At 37.4% G+C, this 23,143-nt stretch overlaps 1 long non-coding RNA gene across 1 annotated transcript; it reads left to right on the top strand.

The window, feature by feature from the left end:
* The first annotated feature begins 2,258 nt into the window (after positions 1-2,258).
* Positions 2,259-7,018, top strand: LOC141608521 (uncharacterized). The gene is made up of 4 exons (XR_012527014.1): positions 2,259-2,486; positions 3,124-3,305; positions 5,218-5,388; positions 6,652-7,018. It is a non-coding gene; the product is annotated as an uncharacterized LOC141608521 (long non-coding RNA).
* The last annotated feature ends 16,125 nt before the right edge of the window (positions 7,019-23,143 follow it).

Here is a 23,143-nt window from a genome sequence, read left to right as displayed (position 1 = left end):
TTTTGTTTCGTAATTTTTAATGATAAAAATATTTATGTTTATAAAATGTGTGGATATGTTCCATACAAAGTTGAACGTGAGTCATATAAATTTGTTTTATATGATTTCAGTTATACCCGACATTTTATGAATGTGTTTCATACTCCGCGTGTATATCTGTGTTTGGACCATGTAAGTTTGTTTTATTTGGGTAATAATACCTTTCATGATATTAATTATATTTTAGGATGAATTGATGAAAACCCCCTTAAATGTTGCACTTTTTAAAACTTAACCCCTTATGAATTTTTTTTTTAAAATTAATACCTTAATGTGAACTCCGTTCATATTTTGGTACCTTAAGTGAAATCCGGTCAAAAAAAAGGGAATATTCCGGCCACTTTTTAAATTTCCCTCCAAATTCAAGATTTCATGCCCATTATACCCTTATTCATGGCTTTTACTGCTTCTTCCCTTCCTTCTTATACTTCATCATCTTACCTCCTTCATTTATAACCCTCACTCATTTTATTTTCAATCTCTCACTCACCATTTCAACTACAAGCCATTCCTTTATATCTTACCTCCTTCAGATTTGCGTGCCTTGTTCCTGAGACGCCGTGTCTCAGCCTGACGAGCTCTCTTAAGCTGAGAATCGCCTTCTTTTGGGTAGCAACCTCACAAACAACAGAGAAATTATGGGGTCGACGGATTATGGTAAGCGACTGGTGTCCTAGAATTAGCCAACAACCAAACAAAACGGATTATATTAAGAATCTAATTACTAAAAAACTAATACAAGAACACAAATTGGTGCAGCAATTATAAACTATATCTTGCAGCAATTCCCAGCGTTTCAGTTTTTTAAAACATTTGCCCATGGCTAGGTAAAGGGTGATTGGATGTTCAAAACCTTAAGCTTGCAAATTTTACAACCCGGAAACAAATTTTCGTGGTTGTAACTTTTTTAGATGGGTTGATGAGTCTCACAAATTGTGTGGCAAAGGAATGTCATTTGTGAGCTAATGAAGGAGAAAAACATCCTAAAAAGTGAAGTATCCATTTTGAAAGAAGATTTGCAATATGTTAAAGAAGAGAGGAAAAAAGGGAAGTTGGAGATAGAAAATATGTTAAAGAAGAGTGCTAGGTGAGTTGGGCTGAGTGAGGGTGTATATAAAGTCAGGGGTAAAATGGGTATTTCACCTTTTTTTTGACCGGATTTCACTTAAGGTACCAAAATATGAACGGAGTTCACATTAAGGTATTACTTTTTAAAAAAAAATTCATAAGGGGTTAAGTTTTAAAAAGTGCAACATTTAAGGGGGTTTTCATCAATTCATCCTATATTTTATGAATATGTTTCATAAAATTCTTTTACGAGTAATCGGTTAATATTTGAGTGATATGTTACAAGTCACGTAAATTTATCCTTATTTGTAAATTTTAGTTGTCTCAGTGACATTTCTGTTTTAAGCATTTTAGCTAACAGATCTATGGGTATGAGAAATACTAATATTCGACTCCGTGTTCAATTTAGTATATGCTACTCATTACTATCTCTATATTGTGTTTTGCAAGACAACGTTATTAGAGCTTACGAATCCATTTTGTTTATTTTATCTTTTGAAATTGTGTAATTTTGTATTACACAGAAAAAATAAATATCTTATTGACATTTGTTGTTGGTAAGATTTTATAACTTACATACAAGGCTTATATCTTTGTGATATAATAATTTTTGTAAATTTTTTTTACAAAAGGACTCATGTCGTTGTGATATGATAATTCTTGTAAATTTATTTTACGAGATGCCCTATATCTTTGTGATATAGTAAATTATTAGTTTATGTAAATATGTCTTACATAAATGATTTATATATTCGTGATATATAATAACGTGTAAATTTAGTTTTTACATATGAGATGAGAAAGAATTGAATACATATTAGTTGTGTGTCAATAACTCATTGAAACTATCATGTGTTATGAACAAGTTTTTTCTTTAAAGGCGTGCAAATTTGTTTTGCATAGCATTTGTGTAATATCTACTACAATTTAAGGCTACGAGAACGCCACTTAGAGAACCGTTGATAGCGGAACTAGTCTGTTTGTTATTTTTAGTTTGGGCGCGCATATATAAGTCCAAAAGAGAACGGTTGTGTATTCAAACCGTGCTTGTAAATTAACAAAGAGAACAATTACATTTCACCAACCGTCTTAAATTAACAAAGAGAACGGGTAATATCTAGAACCGTTCTCCTTAAAAAAAACAAAGAGAACGGTCACTTTAACCGATTGTTCTATTTGTAAATCCCTAAATATTAGAATTGCCCTTTACACTTCTATCTGTTTCATTGAAACACAACCATCATCGTTTTCGCCCTAGCTAGCACGGTTTGATTTTCACTTGTCTCGCCCCTTGTTGTTCGTGGCTGCTCGTATTCCGGCCATCACCTGGTTGTCCCTCATCGCTCGCCTTTCATCGTTGCCGATTGTTTTTGCTGCTGGTTAGACCATTTTTCACTACTCTTCAATGTTAGCTTTAAGACAATTGTTTTTCCTGTTGGTAATCCCTAAATACTCCGGTTAATTCATTGAATTGCTACCTTTAAGACAATATCCATGGCTTGAACATGGAAACCCCTATGTATAAATAATTTAATGTATGGTGATGTTAGGGTTTAGTATCTGTGCAGTTGTACCAGACATATTCATAATTTGTTTGTTCATACCGAGTACGGAGTATAATATTTTCAGTTTTTACGGGGTTTCTTGTAAACAATTGTAGTCACCGTAATAAGTATTCATTTTTTTATACTATTCACATCTCATTTGGTGACTAGAGGTTTCTGGGTACTCTCCTTTCACCGTCATAAAAATCTGCCCAAAATGGAGATCTTGGTATGCCTACTTGATCTAATTTCAGTCGGTCATTTGGATCTCTTATTTTTCTACTTATATTGTTTTGCTCATCATCAAGTGCATAATCATTCATCAGTTATCACTCTCAAGAATTTGTATCAACTGCATAATCATTCATTATGATTGAATTATTTATACTAATTCCAAAATAAAGATCATTATTTTACTAATGATACACCCCGACTTCTCACTGTTGCCGATTTCATTGCTATGTGCAATTAGCCTTTCATTGGCTATTTGGCTATTTGTCATTGAGGTTCAGTGGAGCCATTCAATTACTATGTTGGTGTGCCAAACTATGGAGCGAGAACAAAAGAACTAGGATGCGTTTTATACTCCCTGCTCAACTATGTCGCTGCCATCATCCTTTGTTTCTGTCTCCGCTCCATTCCTAATCATTCAAGGTATCACCTTTTGGTTAGTATACATTCTTTATTGAATAAATTGAATGATTTGGCAAATACAAGTCGTTTAAGACGGAAAATATAGTCAATATGACTGTCTAACTTAGTGAGTAGTTGTGTCGATTACTTTGGCTTGATGAGTTAATTATATGCTAAAGGATGTAGGCATGAAGGAATTAACGTGATAGAGTTATGGTAGTCATGTTGTGGGTCATGGTTTAAGTTACGTTAGGTGTCGGGTTTGATAATGAGACGGGGTATGCTCGTCTTAGCAAGTTGATCTCGTAAATTTGAGGGTGTATAATTAGTGATTTAATTTAGGTAATATTGAATCATTGAATGATAAGGTTATTGTTTAAATGAGTATCATATGTCTGGAGTTTGTTGGTAAATCGTCTAATAGGAACAAAGTGCAGGAATTTTAAGTCAGGTCGACATTACTTGGTTTTTTTTTTCGTGTACCTCCTCCTTTCTCTGTTTGACCATGGATTAATGTTATGGCTAATTTTCTCAGTTATAGTTTAGTCCAATGAAAGACTCCATATATACTTATGTTATTAGTTATATATTTTATACTTAGTAAATTAGTCTTTTGGTGAGAAGGGGTGTTAAGTTTGATGTATAAAACAGTGTAAAATTACAACATTTAGGTTAGCACTGCCTCCGAAGCCCCGAATAAAAATATTCAGGTTAGCATAGGTTTAAGTGTTTGATGTTTATACTCGGGTTTGAGTGGCAACACGTCTGTTCATAAATGTTCAGCATTAACCCTTACTCTAGCAATAACTTTAAGGCTTTGTATCTCTTAGCTCAGATTGAGCTATCCAGCCAATGATGCACCATATGAAAGCTAGAATAGCTGGCTCTTATTTTCAAATGGAATTATACAAAATTATCGCATGGATTGTGATTTATAAAGTTGTAAGCAAGTTCAGATCAGTTCTGAAAGTTCAGCATTCCCTGTGCAGCAGCAACAACTTTCAGACTTCATATCTCCTAACTCAAGTCGAATAAAAATGCCCAACATATATCAAATGAAATCTAATTGAGTTAGATTTCATTTCCAATTGGAATCACACAAAAAAAAACTTCTAGATTGTGAGATATGGCCCTTTCTTTGCTGACAGGTCAGTTCTAGGTTAGTTCTGACCTGTACAATCTTCACCCGCGCCATCATCTTGCAGTTACTATAACTCGAGCCACATAAAAGATATGAACCTGATTCCAACTCTCACATTGAGCTAATACTCTCATCTTTCCACTTACATAAGAACCATAGGAATCGAGTATATAGAAGTGTTGATATGAAGCTTTGAACACAACCCTTGTAAACTGAAGCTTAATGCCCAAAAAATGCCCTATTGCATTCCAAATGTGACCGTCCTTTGGACAGTCCTATGGACCATGTATTGGTGTGCCAAATGAGTTACTATAACCGCTAGCTCCTGCTTCACTTATTTATCTAAAGTCTGTATTTTTATCCTTGCAAGTCATATAATGCTAAATATTTTCTACATGAACCATATGAAGTTTCAGAAAGTGGATATTTGAGTTAACTAAAATGAATCCCGGGGAAATTATAGTTGTAGTTTGTGAGTTTTGTGTTATGCTGTCAATGCTTGTCACATCACAGCCTTTATCTCACCATCTGTTTTACTGGATGAATTCAAAAGAGCAGAAGGCTATTATCATCATTATCCTCATGGCGCCCCCTTTATGACTTAACTAAAACGAAACTGGTTGTACATAAAGTCATAAACCATGAGGTCTTTTGAGTGATATCTGTAGGAATGCTTGTATATCATACGGCCTAGTTTGTGCATGAGCGGTTTTCTCTTGAAGTTGCATGACCTAAAACTATTGCTGCTGGATATATTAGAAGATAGTGAATCACACAGATGCATTTGTGCAGGGCGCTTTCACCGTCATCGAAGACCGTCATGATTGGTTTCTCATAAAGGCGGGGAATTTATGGAGAAAGTGGAAATTCACCTTAGTCCGAGAGTGGCTATATGACGAGACGGGAGCAATACAGAGGACACCACCAAAATTGTATGATCACATAACACTAGAGGAATGGAATGTATGTTTTATTTTCTTCATTTCAATCATTTTCATCTCTTTGTGTTTTCTCATTTCTGTCTTAGTAATTGTTTTACTTTTTTTGGGGAAAGTTAAGCGATTTATTAAACTCAAAAGAATGTTATGTTTACAACTCTTCATATAAACCAATACATCATCAAAGAAAAACACCTAGTATTACGGAAAAACGATCATTGCAACTGTTGAAACCAGCTTATATATCACGTTGATAGAGCAAAATGACATTAAGCCTCTGAAACCTTGCCTTAATATCCTTCATAAGCTGCTATACCTTCTCTGAAGCTTGGTCCCCCTGCCATTAGAATACCAATGTACCAAATTCTGCATCCTGAGCTGTATCCCCGGATTCTGTTGTAGCAGCTTGGAGCGCGTCTGAGTATACATGCGAATAGAAAATGTTATCTACGGATTTAAAGTTTGTGTGACTGTGTAGCATTAAATCCGATAAATCTTTAGTGGTAACTAGTAAGGCGATATGATAGTAATTATGTGTCACACAAAATTATTAACTTATAGGAACACATTAACCTTACTGATGTTTGAATTGTACTCAAATCTATAATAATAGCAAATCTAATGAGGAGATTTATTATACAATTTTATAATACTTGGTCGGAAAGATAATGATAATTACTAATTAGAGGCTTGGAACAAGTAAGGTGCACTTTGCAACTCATCTATTTGTCAAAAATTGAAATTAAGTGTGAAATTGTAGTTTCTATAATTCACCATTTTGAGTATGAACTCCCTTATCGATTTTATTTATTGTGTTTACTAAGTGATCATAAAATGTTATTTTTATTTTTTCTTACACAATGATAAAACAAGTGAGTATGATCCTCTGGTTCAACACAACAAATCTCACATATCCCACACGCATCCCCATTTTAATCACAACCTGTCTTTAGTGAGGAGCTTCCCATGACTAGCTAAATGCCTAGAAAATAAAAGAGCACATTGGAATATTCATAGAATTCCAGCATAAGAACCCCCAATCAACCTTAGGAGTGCCGTTCCTCAACCATTCATAGCCATCATTCATAGTGTAATCATTATCAGTGTTAAGCCATATATTCTTAATGTATGCTTACTTGAAAATCTGCATAATGTGGGTAATTCTCCTCCGTGACCAACTACTGTCAAGAGGAGCAATTAATATAGTCAGTCCAATCTACATAATTGTTTTACTTTACACGTCATATATAGTGTGTTAACTACATTTTCGGGTGTCTTATGTATATAGTTCATGCTTAACGCCCCAACGACATATACGGTTGAGCAAATTGACGAGGTGCGGAATATTTGGGCTGAATTTACCATCCATTTTAAGCCCAAAAGTAATGGTGGATGAAGACGATGATTACAGTTTCTTGAAGTTCAATTATTTTGCACTTGGATGCGACTAGGTAATGAGGATTGAAGGATTTTTATTTATGTTTTGTACGTTTAAAAACATGATGCGACTTTGTAGATTTTTTGTTTTGCACATTTCAAATTAAAGCTGATGGACTTTGTATATTTATGTTTTGCACGTTTCAACTTAAAGCTAAAGCTTTTTGTTACGTTAAACATGGTGGAGCTTATGAATTGTAATGCAGGTTTAGTTCTAATGAGCTATACGATTCAATCGTGTAGGGGTTACGACAAAAGCAGAAATATTTAAAAAAAAATGTCAGGATCAAAGAGAACGGTCCCTTGTAAAAACTGTTCTCTTTGAAATTAACAATCAAGACGGTTCTATCACTCACCGTTCTCTTTGACAAGGTAAAACAAAGGTGCCAAATATCTCGACAGCTTTATCAAAGAGAGCTGCCTTATCAAAGAGACCAGTTATCATATGAAACCGTTCTACATGATATATCAAAGAGCACGGTTATGGAGCGCAACCGTTCTGATTGTAGTTACATAGAGACCGGGTTGACTTGATTTCAACCGTTCTGGCCACATGATGGTCCAAAGTAGCTATAAGAACGCCTGGCAACCGTTCTCTTTGATCTTTTTTGTTGTAGTTATATCTAAGTAATATTATTATTCGTGCTAATGTACTTAGCCGATATTAAAGGGTGAGTGGCTAATTTTGTTTAGCTGTTTTTGAACGATTAAGTGATTTAGTTTCATTTAATATTAAGCGTGTTAATTAAATTATTGAAATTTCTCGTTTATGGCGTTTGTGATGATTATGAGCTTAGCGAAATTTTCGAACGAACAATATAAATGATGGGGTTTTAATAATTTAATTTGGATTTGTGCCTTAATCTGTATACTTATGTTTGACAACAAGTGTTATTGGTGATTTGTTCACCATAGTCACGCGGTTTGAAATATGATAACTAGTGTGATAAGATTTAGTATCTTATTAGTCACAAATTTGAGAAATTGTGATCACTATTATATGATCGAGGTAGAGTATCTTACTAATGAGTAGGATGATGGAAATCTGTCTTTTTACCAATATTTGTTCAAAAATAGTAAGCTTGATCCATGTAAAATTGTGTTATTTTGTATGTAAACCTATTAAGTTAGTTTTGAGACGTGTTTTACAGCTTATGTAGCGTAAGACTAGGTGTAAGCCAATTTCGTTTTGACGTGGGGTACAAGACCGTGTGTCTTGACCCAAAAGTGTTTTAAAGATTGTCGTCGTTTTTCTTATGTGAGATAACGATGAGCCTTTTAAACACGGGATTGACTGACATAAGGAGTTATTTTCTCATGGCAATTCGTTTGGCATTTGATTATGGGATAAGGAAAAATGGAAAACTCTTGATGTTTCGTTGTTAGTATAATCAATTCTTAATAAAGTCTCAAACTTATTAAAATAGGAGAAGAGTCTTTCTTGGCGTTAATGACTCCCAAAACAATTATTAATAGTCTATGTTTTTTTTCACTATTGAGGACAAATATGTGGTATTGTTAAATATGTTTAGTGTCGACAAGAGAATAATGTGGAGATAATATTATTTTGGTTCATGATAGATTTGAGCCAAATGACATCATTTCCATCCATTCGAGTTATATGTTTGTTTCTTGCATCTACTACTAATTCTTGTCCTTTGTGTATTTAGAAACAGAGCGGGAATATTTATAACTCGTAGTTGTTTAATCTATTGTTTGTCGATGGATTATTCAGTTTAGTTATGCTAAACTGTGTTTCAAAGAGGTTTTATCCTACTTTGATGTGTTAATTCTCTATGCACTTAGAGTGCATGATTATTTTTCAATAATTAGTTTATTAGAAATCACCGGATTCTTTTTTAACTTCTTGTTAATATTTCATTATGGCTATGTGTTTGGTCATAATGTATATGTTCACCGTATTACTTTGTTTATCTATTTGATTACTTTTTAATATATGTTCATTGTCTTTAACTTTTATATTTCAATCTATTTTTATTTTATTTGTGTGTAGTTAAATGTTAAGGAGAATCATGAAACCGTATGTGTTTTTCCTCTTCATTTAAGATGATTCTCGCTATATGAGTGTGTATTCATTGTTCTGTCATTTTATAACGTGTTTGATTTGTTCAAACATTTTATGATAAAAGTGAAAAACCGACTTTGAACTTAAGAGTAAGAACTCTTAGTATATATGTTGGTTGTGAATAACTCTTTGATATGTTCAAAGTGTAAATGAGGAAAAATATGTGCTTTGATCTTACAATTTCTAATCGCTATGACAAGAGGTTGTTTTAGTTGAGGAATTATACATCACTTGACATTGTTAAGTGATATATGACGCTGATCAAGTTTTTCTTCTTTGATATATTTTGAGGAAATTTTTACTCGCTCCAAAATAAGTTTTGGAAAATGGGTTAGTCATTCATGCCTTAACATTTGTTAAACTTTGTGTTTATGTGGCCCGCGATATTTATTCACTTGGATATGTTTCTAAGTGTTGGTGAAGATTAGTAGACGTTTGTATTATATTCGTTACAATGAAAAAACTATCTCTGGTGAGTGGGAGATTTTTTGAACTCATTGAGACACTAAGGATAGTTTACTGCTCTTCAGTTTTGGATAGTGGGAGTAGTCCTATGATCCAAGATAAATATGAGAGTTTGTCTACTAAAGAGTAAACATTAACTTGTATGTCAAGTTATAAGGATTAACATAAGGCCGATCCTTAAGATGTTTTGTCATTATGGAGGATAGTGGAAGTTGTCCTAACTATTCAGTTATTTTACCACTTTCAATAAGTGGGAGCTATCACTTTTAGTAAGTGGGAGTCTTCACCAAATATTAAGAATAGATCGTTAATATGAGAGCTTATAGACATTGTGACAATGTGTGTTTATGACAGTAAGGTTTAAGACTATTATGAGATATGTTCTCAAATGTTCGGATTTGCTCCGCTTTTTTCTTCTAAGTTTTGGTCATCTATTTGGATTTTGTTTTCAAATAGATATAAAGACTATTTTCTCGAATCAAGGTGCTCGAGAAACTTATATACATGGATCGATCAATTGAGTTTGTCTCAAATGATTAAGATAATAAATCTTTGTGGCCTTCTGTAGATACCCAGCATCTGCACCTTCCAAAAACCACCCGATGATGATCGGACTGTAACGTGTTTTTGATATGCGTGCGTGGATTGGCTATACATGAGACGGTTTAATACACTACTCGAATATGAAAAATGATTTCAAAAGTTTTCTAACTTCATTTGCATTAAAATAACACTATTTAGAGTTAAAACAGTCTTCGGACCCAAAACCGACTCAGAAACCCGCAATTCGAGTAAACCTGAGTCAACCAGATTCAACCCGAGTCAACCTGAGTCCACCTAAGTCAACCCGAGTCAAGGACACAAAATACCTACCCCAAATATCACCCAATATCAAGCTTAAACGGCTAAGCAACCATCAAAGACCACAAATCACAACCAACAAAACATTGGTTAGAACAAATGCAAAATCCAAATTTCTGAAAGGGACAGTACACCCCTTTCAGTCACTAGGTAGCTCGCGCCTCAATGGGGTGTCTGCTGAGCCTCTAAGCAAACTCAACCGACCTACCATCCCTCATTTCTCTATAAATACCAACCTTCACACACCATAATCCTTACGCGAGTGTCCGCCCCCTCACATCTCCCTTAAACTTCTAGACTCGACTTCCTAAGTCACAAAATCGACACGTGTTTACGACCTACCGATCGTAAACACAAGCCTTACACATTTTGTTTGGTACCGTCGTCGTGCATTCGACCGACCCATTTGACCAACTCAACATTAATCAACATGTTTTTCAACAACATATTTTCAACTCATTTTCAAAACAAAATCCTTTTTTAAGGCACTCTTTTAAACTTCTTTGATCGTGAGTAGTCGCTACGAGAAAACCGTCTCTAAAGTCGTCTACATCGCAAACATCGAAAACCGTCTCTAAAGTCGTCGTCTGGCTCGCGCCTCAAGACAGCTCCCGTTTTCTACATTTCAAAACCTGGGCAGACCCCTTTCCCCTCGCCAATAGGGTCGCGCCCCAATAGGGCTTCCTGGCACTGTTCTGTCTCATTTTCGCACTTGTCTAGGACGATCCCGATTACGGTTAATCCAAATACGTGACGGATCAGATTGACAAGTTTACCCGTTTTTTTATACTTTGTCATTTGACACCCTTTTTCAATCAAATGGATCATGTTAGGCATCATAATCCGAATTTGGTAAATGGATGTTTAATTTCCGTTTTCACATGCAAATCAATCTAAATCCAACTCGACTTCATTTTCTTGATATTTGGATAAACAAACCAACCTAGGAAATGCTCACATGTTAGGTGAAACTTTTGGATGTGCATTCATGCATTTACACCGTCTTATCAACTTTTGCACTTAAACAACAACGATCGATCAGTAGAGGCCGCTAACGCGGGCGGGATTGGGTTTCCGATTAAAGGGCTTCCCAATACGTACCCTCACCCCTTACTCAGAACCTTTGGATAGTGGATGGCCTTATCCAGGGCGTACGAGAGTAATTTTAGGCATTGAATGCTAAAAGGGGGACGAGTCCTTATCTTTTAGTACATATCTCAAGCACCGCTTTTTGCCTTGATTTACCTAGGTATAAAGTGGATTCGAACGGGTCCCAGGCATCCCATAATTGCTTGGTGGCGACTCCAAACATCTCTTGCATCATTTCGAGACCTTTGCCGAGATGAAACCGACCGATCTAAAGCGATCCGGTCGAAAGCATTTTTACGTCACCGAGCGTGGCTTTCAAAAGACCGCTGCATGTCCACAGATTGGCTTCGCATGCAGGTGGCCCGTGACTACGGACCGGCAGGCGGCATCGTGCCCGCAGGCCAGCCTGTGGCCCATGTCCATAGATTGGAGACTCCGTTGGGGAAAACTAGGACACTTGTGTCTTTGTGATCTTTAGAGGTGAAACTCGAACGAGGTCGTGGTTAAATTGCATTAATTGTTATTACGAACATAAGTCGGGTTCCTTGTCCGGGCCCACAACCTAACCCTTTTCGACCAATTGGCTCGTCTCGTCGGCGTGAGTTTTCTCATCCCCGCGTTTCGAATCCCGATTGAGTCAAACATACCGTTGACGTTACACATTTCTGTTTTGTCAAAGAGCTTTCATCACCTTCGAGCACGAGGCTAGGGCACCCTCCTTACACATTTTGTTTGGATTGGTATCCCTCTCGAAAATCAGGGTTTGACTGCTTGGTGTGTAACCCACCCTTTAAGCCAAAACCCGTGTCAGCATTATGCATAATATAATGAACTGCGAGTGCTTATGTGTTATGTGATCATAAGTCTTTCCGTGTCATTTCAAACTTTCAAAAAACACATTTCGCGCCGTTATAATGGCCGTTTCAAACCTCGGTCTTTCGCCGACCGTTGTAAATCTTTTTAGGTCGTCGTAATGACAATTTCTAAACCCTGTTTTCTACAACCATTTCAAAAAATACGCCTTTTCATGCCGTCGTAATGACGATTTTCAAACCCGGTTTTCTACAACCATTTCAACACACTTATCTAGGCCGTCGTAATGACGATCTTCAAACCCGTTTTTTACAACCGTTTCAAAGTGCCTTTTTATCCCGTCGTAATGACGATTTTCAAACCCGGTTTTCACAAACCATTTCAAAACACCTTTTTGCGCCGTTATAATGGCCATTTCAAAACCCGGTTTTTATAACCATTCCAAATGCACCTTTTCATGCCGTTGTAATGACGACTTCAAACCTTGGTTTTCACGAGCCATTTCAAAATACCCTTTTACGTCGTCATAATGGCCGTTTCAAACCTCGGTCTCTCGCCGACCGTTGCATTCTCAAAGCGCCCTTTTACGCCGTCATAATGACGAATTCTACCCTCGAATTTTCGAAATTCGAAATCAATTTTCAAACAAAAATATTTTTCAAACTGTCGTAATGATGATTTCAACCTGTGCAACTTTCCAAATTACAAATCTGATTTTCGAAATCGAATTTGGCTTTTCTAAGCCGTCATAATGACGATTTCAATTCTCATAATTTTTGATTTGCATACCGTAAAGGTCAAAATGGTTTTCTAACCCGTCGTAATGACGAATTCGATCCTCACAATTTCCAATTTCAAGTCTTTAAAATTATTTTAACCGTTTTCAAATTCCAATTCAAAAGCAAACATTTGAAAACAAATTTAACCGTTTTCAAATTTCAATTCAAAATCAAATCTTTGAAAACAAATTTAACTGTTTTCAGATTTCAAATCCAATTTCAAATCATTTGAAAACAAAGTTAACCGTTTTCAAATTTCGATTCAAAATCAAATCTTTGAAAACAAATTTAACCGTTTTCAAATTTCAAATCAAATTTCAAATCATTTGAAAACAAATTTAACCGTTTTCAAATTTCAATTCAAAATCAAATCTTTGAAAACGAATTTAACCTTTTTCAGATTTCAAATCCAAATTCAAATCTTGAAAACAAACTTCACCGTTTTCAAATTTTCAGCCCATTTTCAAATCATTTGAAAACAAATTTAACCGTTTTCAAATTTTCAACCCAATTTTAAATCCTTTGAAAACAGATTTAACCGTTTTCATGGCCATTGTGATGACGATTCCAAATTCTTCAATTCTCGATTTTCCAATCCGTGGTTCGGAATTTCAAAACCGTCTTCGGAAACAACACTTTGTTTTCAGAGCCGTCGCAATCTCAACTTAAACCGTCTTTTGAAAACAAACATAAGACATCTCTTTCGACTGGCCGACCTTCTAAAGATCCATACTCTTGTGCACATGGGCCACGTCTCGGTCTGCGGATTTGGGCCGCAAGCCGATCTGCGGTCACGGGCCACCTGCACGCCAAGTCAATATGTGGACACGCAGCGGTCGTTTGAAAGCCACGCTCGGTGGCGTTCAAATGCTTTCGACCGGATCGCTTTAGAGCGGTCGGTTTCGTCTCGGTAAAGGTCTCGAAACGATTAGAGATGTTTGGAGTCGCCACCAAGCATTTATGGGATGCTTGGAACCCGTTCGAATCCACTTTATACCTCGGTCAAACGAAGCACAAAGCAGTGTTTGACATAGGTACTAAAGATGAGGACTCGTCCCCCTTTTAGCATTCTATGCCTAAAATGACTCTCGTACGCCCTGGATAAGGCTATCCACTATCCAAAGGTTCTGAGTATGGGGTGAGGGTACGTATTGGGAAGCCCTTTAATCGGACACCCAATCCCGCCCGCGTTAGCGGCCTCTACTGATCGATCGTGGTTGTTTAAGGGCAATAGTTGATAAAACGGTGTAAATGCATGAATGCACATCCAAAAGTATTAACCTAACATGTGAGCTTTCTAAGTCGGTTTGTTAATCCAAATATCAAGCATAAGATGTCAAGTTGGATTTATGGTTGATTTTCATGTGAGAACGGAAATTAAACATCCATTTACCAAATTCGGGTTATGATGCTTAACACGATCCATTTATTGAAAAAGGGTGTCAAGTGACAAAGTGTAAAAAAGGTAAGCTTGTCAATCTGATCCGTCATGAATTCGGATTAACCGTAATCTGGTTCGTCCTAGACAAGTGCTAAAAACGAGGCAGAACAGTGCCAGGCAGCCCCTTTGGGGCGCGAGCCTATTGGCCATAGAAGGGGCTCTGTCCTGGTTTTGAAATGTAGAAATTAGACGGCCTCTTGGGGCGCGAGCCATGAGCCGACCCAAGGGGGTGTCTCCTGGTTTTTGAAAAGGTTGTTTAAAACCGTATTTGTGATTAAATAATTTGCAAGTATTGTTTGCATGACTCGGAATAATTACTATTTTGTTAGTAACATTCGTTGTCGGATTTGCATATTTGAAAAGTATAGTTTACAAGTAAAAATATAAAATCTTTGATTTGAACTAACCATGTTAAGTTCATTTCTTTGTAATTAGTCAAGTTAATCATCGTACTCGGATTAAACCGACATGGTATAAAGAACCAAGGATGATTATGAATTATGACTAATATATTTGCAAATGTAAACAAATGAGAAAAATGGTAAATAAATGAAAAGAGTGTTAAAATACCCATTAAAATGTAATTAACCATAAAGTCATCGAGTCGCGGAATAAACCGTCATGGTATAAGGAACCAAGGATGATTTTTGTAATGGCCAAAATATGTTTATCATAAAAATGAATTAAAATGGTAAATAAAGAAAAGGATTTCTTTTAAAATGTAATTAACCAATTAATATCACCGAGTCACGGATTTAACCGTCATGGTATATGGAACCAAGGGTGATTATGATTTATGGTTAAGAAGTTTGTTATAGAAATGGTTTGAAACATTCGAAATGGTAAAAACCGTAAAAGGAAAGAAGTAAAAATAAAAGAAAGTGTTGAAGGAAAGACGTACTCAAACACGTTTGAGTTTGACCTGGGCACCCCATTGAGGCGCGAGCCACCTTGCACAATAAGGGGCTTCTGCCTCAGGCCAAAACTCAGTTTTGGTTCGTCTAACCTAAATCTGAATCGTGTTATGCAACGTTCGTGCTTATAGACTCCTAAAAACAGTAAATACATGAAATAAAGTGAGTTGTTTACACCCTCAAACTTACGAGTATTGATATTTTGCGACGTAGACGACTTTAGAGACAAGTTTTCTCGTAGCGGTAAGAGAGAAGAGGTTGTTAACTGATGATAAAATAAGGGGCAAAAATGAGCTTTGAAGAGAAAAATGAACCCTAAGGAGGCGATTACTCTCATCACCTAGGGCTTCCATTTTTTTCAAATTTTCTTCTTCAGATCTTGCATATGGCACGTAATTCTTCCGCAAAAACTATTCAAAAACGATTTAGTAGGATAGGAAAGATGCATACGCAACGCAGAGTATCGTTCTCACAAAGATTGAACAAGGACAAGGGACCTTCTGAGAATGACGTGGTTCGTACCAAAAGCATGCATGAAATCAATGGCATTCCTGGATTGTCATTTGAAGATGAAGATTCTCTTGTAGAAAATTCTAAATGGATTACTAAACGTGGAAAAAAGACAAAGTTACAGATTGAGGAGGAGGATGAGGTATGTTTAGACAATTTGATACAGTTCTCATCTGATGATACTAAGGATGAGATTTCATACTGGAATAATGCTGTTGTTTGCTTTATTCTTGGGGCAAACCCTCCTAGTGATGTGTTACAAGGCTATATTCATTGCATATGGGGAAAATATGGCATAGATAAGGTTTCATTCCTTCCAAATGGAGTTTTTTTGGTGAGATTTAAAGAAAATAAAGGCAAGGAGACTATTTTGTCTGCGGGTTATCACATGTTTGATAACAAGCCTCTAATTGTAAGGCCTTGGAAGGAGGATATTGAGTTGACAAAGGAGGACGTTAAAGTTGTTCCTGCATGGATTAGGTTACATGAACTCCCTTTAAGATTCTGGGGAAAATGCTTACCTACCATAGCAGGATTGGCTGGAAAGTATGTCAAATCTGATCAAGCCACCAGTGACAAAACGAGGCTTGGATTTGCTCGTGTTATGATAGAATTGAATGTAGGTCAAAAATGCCCTAAGCAGGTGAAATTCTTGGATGAGGCAGGTGCAGTGGTTTCAATAAAGATTGAATATGAATGGAGACCAGATATTTGTCTTAAATGTAAGGGTATTGGCCACACAGGAGATCAATGTAGGAAAACTGCTCTCACAGTTAAATGTAAATCACATTACTAAACAGGTATGGCGCCGATTGCCCCTGCCTTTACAATCGCCGAATAAATTTCTTTGTGGCTACTGATGAGCTTGCAACTAGTACTAATGCAACTGAGACAGAATCGAGTTGATGACGATTCGAACTCGAACAAAGCTCTGAATCGGTAGTAGTGGACAGTCCTGAGCATACTCCTATCAAACAAGCTACAGTGCAGCAGGAAGAACCTAATAGTGGTAAAAACAGCAGGTAAAACTTATCTGCAAGCACTGGATGGCTCAGTAACCCCTAAAAGTGGGATTGGTACAGGTACTGTTTCTCCAAATACCCCCAATGCATAATATAGGGTTTTGGAATGTTAGAGGACTCAATAGTGTACATAAACAGAGAGAAGTTAAGTGGTTTATTCATAATAAGGGTGCTGGCCTTTTTGGCCTGTTAGAAACCAAAATCAACAATAATAATGTTTTTAATATTGCTAATAATATGCTAGATGGCTGGAGTGTCACTACCAATTGTAATTATCATAAAAGAGGTAGGGTGTGGATTCTTTAGCAACCAAGTTTATTTGATGTGCAAATTTTGCGATATGATGCACAGTTTATTCATACCAAATTTCACTCCAGGGTCAATCAACATGACTTTTACTTGACCATGATTTATGCTTTCAATGAAGGTTGTGATTGAATTGACCTCTGGCAAAAGTTGGAGATTATCAACCTCAATTGTACTGGTCCATGGGCCTTAGCTGGGGATTTTAATACTGTTCTAAGTCCTGATGAGAGACTGGGAGGTAATACAAAACAGGAGGATATGGATGATTTTATCAATAGTATGGGAAATTGTGGCATGACTGATATTGCTTCCACTGGTGCTTTGTTCACATGGAACAACAAGCAAGACTATTCTACCCGGATTTATAGTAGATTGGATAGATTTCTGGTTAATCAAGCTTGGCTAGATAGTTATCCTGACATGGTAGCTCATTTCTATCCTGAAGGCCTCTTTGATCATTGCCCTTGCATAGTTAGTAACATCAAGAGTGGTGCTACTAAAAATGCCAGCTTTAAATACTTCAATATGTGGGGGCAAGCACCTGGATTCAAGGATAATGTGGGAGAAATATGGGGGCAGCATTATGAAGGGTACAAGATGTTTAGTGTGGTGAAGAGACTAAAAAGTCTGAAAACTATTCTCAAAAATCTTAATCTGAAATATTATTATGATATTGAGAATAAAGCTTTGCTAGCAGAGAAGAGATTAGATTGTATTCAAAAGGAGATTGTCCAGGACATGAATAATCAGGTGCTCATTGAACAAGAGCTTAATGCTATTGCTGAATTAAAAGACTTATCCAAGGCAAGGAATAGCTTCCTGCAGCAAAAATCTAAGGTTAAGTGGGTGGAGGATGGTGACCAAAACACTGCTTTCTTTCATGGAACAATTAAGAGAAGGCAAATGAGAAATAAGGTTATACAGATTGAAGATCAACATGGAAAACTGTGTACTGACAGCCATAGTATCCAGGAAGCTTTCCTTGACTACTATAAGAACCTCTTGGGTAGCAGCACTCCTACTGAGAGCATCAGGGCTTCTATTCTGAGCCAAGGTCCTTGCTGTACACAGGAACAAGGTAATCTTCTGATGATGCCTGTCACCAATGAAGAAATCAAAGGTATCTTATTTAATACTCCTATTGATAAATCCCCTGGCCCTGATGGGTATACCAGTGGTTTATTTAAAGATGCCTGGGATATTGTAGGCCATGATGTTTGTGAAGCCATTAAAGATTTCTTCACAACTGGTAATTTGCTGAACCAGATCAATGCTACAAACATCACCCTCATACCCAAATGTGAGAGACCTTCTTCAGTTAAACATTTTAGACCAATTGCCTGCTGCAATATGCTCTACAAGGTTATCTCAAAACTGCTATGTAACAGACTGTCTATGATATTGCCTGACCTGGTACATGAGAATCAGGGTGCATTTATTAAGGGAAGGTCTATTTTAGAAAACATCCTGATTTGCCAAGACATTGTGAAGTTATATAATAGGACTGCTGTGTCTCCTAGATGCCTCTTCAAAATAGATCTCCAAAAAGCATATGACACAGTAGAATGGGATTTTGTGGAAGATTTGCTCAAGGGACTGAAATTTCCTACTATCTTCTGCCAGCAAGTTATGACATGCATCAGAACTACCTCTTTCACTTTATCCCTAAATGGCAGCAATTTTGGTTACTTCAAGGGCCAAAGAGGATTGAGGCAAGGGGACCCCATATCTCCCCTGATCTTCACTCTTTGTATGGACTATCTCACAAGAACAATCAAATATGCTACCAATAAATGGCCATTCCAATATCACCCTCTTTGCAAAGAACTGAAACTCACTCACCTGATGTTTGCAGATGATCTCCTACTATTTTGCAAAGGAAATGCCCATTCTGTGATGCTGTTACTCAGAGCATTCTCAACTTTTTCAAAGACTTCAGGTTTATCCATGAACTGCTCAAAATCTGAGGTATATTTTAATGGGATGACAGCTGATTTAAAGGAAGATATTAAGCAAGTGACTGGTTTTACAGAGGGACAGATGCCTTTCAGGTATCTGGGTGTACCAATTCAACCTACTAAGCTCACTAAGAAGGAATGTAACATTCTTGCAGAGAAGATGGTTAATAGAATAAGAAGTCTGGGTGCTAAGAAATTATCCTACGCTGGAAGGCTAACCTTGATCAACTCTGTACTCAATACTCTCTACTCCTACTGGGCTAATATTTTTATTCTTCCTAAAAGTATCATCAGAAGAATAAAAGCCATATGCAGAAATTACTTATGGGATGGGAATGCTGAGTATCATAAGGTACCTCTGGTAGGATAGGATACAGTCACCTTGCCAAAGAATGAGGGTGAACTTGGCATTAAGAAAGCTGAACTGTGGAACATTACTGTTGTTGCTAAGCTGGTGGACTGGATTTACAGTAAGGCTGACAGGTTGTGGATACGCTGGATCAATCAGATATACATAAAGCAAAATGAATGGCATTCTTACAGTCCTCCTGCAGATGCTGCTTGGACATTGAAGAGTATCTGCAAGATTAAGGAACTGATGAAGAGTGCCTACACTGATGGGCATTGGCAACCTGATGTGAAGGGATATAATGTTTTTTTTTTGGTGAAATGTGAGTATATATATATATTTTAAAATGACATATCCAATTACAAAAGGACCAAAAAGCTTTCTACAAATAGAAACAAAGCATTTCTATTAACAGAAACCAATCCAAGTCCTTGCATTCAACTCATTTTGTCCTCCTCTACGATCAGTAAATCTGCGAATTTGTTGTTGGACCACCATCTTCATCCGTTCTGCCACTATCACAGGCCTGATAACACTGAACTGAGTTCGAGCATGATTGCGTTGATGCCAAACTGTGTACCTATAGCAAGACTGCACCAAGGCTAGAGCCTTCCATTTCATGCTGCTGTCAGAAACATTCAGCAGATCACTATTAGTGGGGAAAGGACGTTCAATCCAATCTTCAACATATTTCTGAACTTGACAACTGAATTTACATTCAGTGAACAAATGCTCAATAGTTTCAGCCTTGGTGGTATAATGTTAGAAGTGGATATAATTGGTTGAGAGTGCATCAAAACAAACCTTGGTGGTATAACACAATCCGGAGTAACTGGAATGTCCCTAAACATTCTTTTATCTCTTGGATCACCATGCACAATGGGATGAATACCAGGGAAAAATTACACAGGTTTGGTTGCTGCAGCACAGATACATGTTGTATTTGTGAGAATGCAAAGGAAACTATAACACACCTCTTCTTTGAATGTGAATACAGTAAAATTGTTGTATCTCTCATTCAAGATTGGTGTGGGGCTCGCATTTCAATTTCTAGTACTATGGCTGGTGGCTATGGCAATGCTGTGGAATACTGTTACAACGGGTATATGCTCTTGGTCTCTCTGCCTGTATTTATCATGTCTGGGAGCAGCGGAATTCAGCTAGGATTAATAGCAGTATTCTTGCTCCATCTATGGTGCCTCAGAGAATTAAAGAAGTTATAAGGCAAAGAATTAAGTTCAAATGTTCAGACAAATTGAATAGACGGGATGAAGTTTGGTTAGAAAAGTTGGGAATTAGATTGTAAGTTTGAACCTCATGGGGTTCGAACTAGGATACATATAGGGCTCTTTGCTTTGTATGTTATAAGGCCTTATAATTTGGTTCATTTTTTCATATATATATATATATATATATATATATATATATATATATATATATATATATATATATATATATATATATATATATATATATATATATATATATATATACATCTCACATTTTACCAAAAAAAAAAGTTTTCTCGTAGCGACTACTCACGATCAAGAAGTTTAAAAAGAGTGCCTTAAAAAAGGATTTGGTTTTGAAAATATGTTGAAAATATGTTAATTAAAACATGTTGATTGATAAGTTGAGTTGGTCGAATGGGTCGGTCGAATGCACGGCGACTGTACCAAACAATATGTGTAAGGCATGTGTTTACGATCGGTAGGTCGTAAACACGTGTCGATTTTGTGACTTAGGAAGTCGAGTATAGATGTTTAAGGGAGATGTGAGGGGGCGGACTCTCGCGTGAGGATTATGGTGTGTGATGGTGGGTATTTATAGAGAAATGTGGGATGGTAGGTCGGTTGTGTTTGCTTAGAGGCTAAGCAGACACCTGCTTTAGGCGCGAGCCACCCCGTGACTCAATGGGGTGTATTGTCCCTTTCAATTTGGACGTGGCCTATTCTCCATCCATTATTGATTTGTGGTAATCAAATAGGATGTCGTGTAACAATATGGGCATCTAATAAGATGATTTTGGTGTTACTTGAGGTAGGTGTTTTGTGTGCTTGACTCGGGTTTGACTCGTGTGAGTCGGGATTTGAATTTCGAGTCGGTTTTTGGCCCGGTGTCATTTTTGACTCTAATTAGGGTCATTTTAATGCAAATGACATGATAAAGACATTCATGGCATTATTTTTGACATTCTAGATTTGGTTTGACTCAGGTTGACTCGAGTTGCGGGTTTCTGAGTCGGTTTTGGGTCCGAAAATGGTTTTAACTATAAATAGAGTTATTTTAATGGAAATGACATGATAAAAACATTCATGGCATTATTTTTGACATTCAAGATTTGGTTTGACTCGGGTTGACTCAGGTTGACTCGAGTTGCGGGTTTCTCAGTCGGTTTTGTGTCCGAAGACGGTTTTAACTCTAAATAGTGTTATTTTAATGCAAATGAAGTTAGAAAACTTTTGAAATCATTTTTCAAATCCGAGTAGGGCATTAAACCATCTCATGTATAGCCAATCCACGCACGCATATCAAAAACATGTTATAGTCCGATCATCATCGGGTGGTTTTTTGGAAGGTGCAGATACTGGGTATCTGCAGAGCCCCCACTTTGACTGAGGCTTAGACAGGGCGAAAGTCAAAGTATGATCTCCAGGTCAATCGAAGATTACAACCTGAAGACCATTGCGACGTCGAGGCGACTCAAAAGGGTTTGAGCCAATGACCTGCCGTCGGGAAGGGCGACGTCGAGGCGACTCGGGGATTCGAGTCAAGGACCTGCCGTCGGGAACAGCTTAGAGTCTATAGACTTCCGGTTTGGGTCGTTTAAAGTCCATTAGACTACGTATAAAGGCTCTCCTGCCACAAGAAGGAATCATACCTGAGGCATCTTCGGGATAAGTCCTTGAATCATTTGCGCGCAAAGGCTCGCCAGCCGGTTGAAGGTGCGTTTTAAGGCTCGCCGGCCATAGGAAGGAGTCATACCTGAGGCATCTTTGGGATATGTCCTTGGATTGTTTGCGTGCAAAGGCTTGCCAGCCAGTGAAAATAAGTCGTACCCGAGGCATATTCGGGATACGTCCTTGAGTTGTTTGCGGATAAAGGCTCGCCAGATGTGATAAGGAGTCGTACCCGAGACATCTTTGGGATACGTCCTTGAGTTGCATCTTATTTGCGGACAAAGGCTCGCCAGCTTGATGCGGATGTGAAGGGGCTCGCCCGCCGCGGTGCGTTGTAAGGCTCGCCAGCCATGGTGCGGTGTAAGACTCGCCAGCATGTTGAAGGTGCATTCTGAGGCTCGCCAGCCATGTTGAAGGTGCGTTCCGAGGATCCTCCAGCCATGTTGAAAGTGCGTTGAGGCTTGCCAGCCATTCACGATCAAATGATCAACTGTGGAAAATAGCATGTGTGATATCCATTTGAGAATCGGCACTCGCTGGGGAGTTAGAAACTTCTCAGGACTCGCCGAGGATATGAGTTGCTGCTCGTTGTAAGGTAGCGTATGCCATGTAATCGAGCCCTTGGACTTAACGGGACAGCATTTGTTGGGAAGAACACCGTACTCAATTAGAGTGTGTTTGTCTTCTCAAGATTACCTGCATGGTTAGTGACCACACAAATCCGCAGTCGCATAGACAAGCACGTTGAATTCAAATATATAACACATAAGCACATAAGCATGTAAGTATGTGAGCATGTGAGCAGTTAGCATATAAGCAACTAGCATGTAAGAATATAAGCATATGATCA

The sequence above is a fragment of the Silene latifolia genome, chromosome 1, assembly GCF_048544455.1.
Source record: "Silene latifolia isolate original U9 population chromosome 1, ASM4854445v1, whole genome shotgun sequence".
Classification (NCBI taxonomy): Eukaryota; Viridiplantae; Streptophyta; class Magnoliopsida; order Caryophyllales; family Caryophyllaceae; genus Silene; species Silene latifolia.
Note: the sequence above shows the minus strand (reverse complement) of the source record. Positions and strands in the feature narration are given on the sequence as shown.